The sequence below is a fragment of the Pyxicephalus adspersus genome, chromosome 8 (genome assembly GCF_032062135.1).
Source record: "Pyxicephalus adspersus chromosome 8, UCB_Pads_2.0, whole genome shotgun sequence".
Lineage (NCBI taxonomy): Eukaryota > Metazoa > Chordata > Amphibia > Anura > Pyxicephalidae > Pyxicephalus > Pyxicephalus adspersus.
Window position 1 is genome coordinate 6,416,832 of NC_092865.1, and position 1,817 is coordinate 6,418,648.

At 44.4% G+C, this 1,817-nt stretch overlaps 1 protein-coding gene across 1 annotated transcript in view; it reads left to right on the plus strand.

The window, feature by feature from the left end:
• Nucleotides 1–1,817, plus strand: part of ATG4C (autophagy related 4C cysteine peptidase) — a gene marked incomplete at its 3' end in the record, with an annotated part of 27,431 nt that overhangs the window by 9,554 nt on the left and 16,060 nt on the right.

Genomic DNA, 1,817 nt, shown 5'->3' on the forward strand with positions numbered 1-1,817 from the left:
TTTTTCCTGTGGACATAATGGTAAGGGAAATTGGCATCTAGTTTTTGGCCTCCTGTATTTCTGTTCCGGGGGCAACTCAAAACTTTAGATGGCACCACAAACCGTTTTCCGACAATGAGCAATGAACATCTTGTCGTCAGAACAAATTGAGGGTCAACCTCCTTGAAAGGTGCAGATGTCTCCCCCCCAAAAAAAGAATTGACATATTTGAAACCCCTCAATTCTGTCCAGGAGAAAAAAAAAAGCTTTTGCTTTGGGTACACTTCTTCTTTCCAGACCCATTACATAGTTTGGAAGACCATGGAATCATGAACTTTGGAACAAGGATTTGTCTTGTTCATCTCCTTCCATCTGTGCACAGGCATTTGAAATCTACATTGTGCATGGATGTGTTCAGATTGTGCATGCTGCTGTGAGTGAGGTGAGGACATTTGTCTTTGGAAAACATTCGTTCAATGCAGTTCGGTGTGTTTGATCTAATCCTGGTAATACAATGATGGAAGGAAACCCTGTTGCCNGAAGATGGAGAGGGGGCTTTGCTAGTGAACACTTCTTCCTTGTGCAGTGATATTTTCTAATGAATAAACAGTTATGGATGGGAAGAACTGCAAGAAAGCTCTTAAAATACTTAAATCTGTGCTTTTAGCTAAATTTGTTGATAGCTGCAGGGTATTTCTAACTGGCATCAGCTTTTGGCTGCACATAGATGTTTGCGCTTGCTGCCTACCCTCTCATCTCCCACTGTTTGCCTCCTATTCTACTAATGGACCCAAAAAAGATAGCGGGCCAGCTGTTAAACCTACCAATTGGTTTAAAAATCTGCCACTCTTAAGATTTTGGACTTTGGGGAGCCATGTGTGTGTTTTCTTTATTAGGTTACTGTAATTGTAAGATGGGGTGCTGAGAAGTTCCTGGCTTTGCCACCTTCCAGATGAAACAGAAAAATGAGTGTGGGGGCATATGACAGCCTAATATCTTAGTATGTAACCATGCAATTATCAGGTCTTTGCAATTATTAAACCATTTTTTTCTTTTAGTGAGAAGCTGTGATGGCAGAGGCACAAGAACGTTTCACCTTGTTGGGCATTACGGGCCATCATGAGGATTTTGTTTCTCCAGGGAAGTCGGCACAGGACATTCACACTGAGATGTCACAAACACTGGGGGAGTGGTGTCCTTCCTACAGTACTGTCAAAACCTGGATATCTCGTTTCAAGACTGGGCATTTCACCGTTGGAAGATGACCCCGCAGTGGATGCCCCCCAACCTCAACTGACCCGGCAACCTGCGATGCTGTCCATGAGCTGAATATTGGGGACCGGCGAATATCCACAAAAAAGATGGCCCAGATACTTGACATCTCACGGGAGTGTGTTGGGTTTGGTATCACCACTATCCTAGACATGCGCAAGCTTTCAGTGAAGTGGGTGCCAAAACGTTTGAACAGTGATCAGAAGAAGGAACAAGTTGAAGCATTCTAAGTGGTTTTGGCTCATTTTGAAGCTGCACAGGACTTTTTGGCTAGGTTAGTGACTGAGGATGAAACCTGGCTCCAAATCTATGATCCTGAAACCAAGGAACAGTCAAAGGAATGGCGCCACAGCGGGTCCCTGCGGCCGAAGAAGTTCCAAACCCAGAAATTGGCCCAAAAAGTCATGGCCTCTGTTTTCTGGGACAAAGACGGTATTCTGTTGGTGGACTACCTACCTCAGGGCTCTAGTATCACCGGACAGTATTATACCAACCTCCTGGACCAGCTGAAGGAGGCAATTAAGACAAAACGCCGTGGAAAGTTGACCAAAGGGATCCTTTTTTTT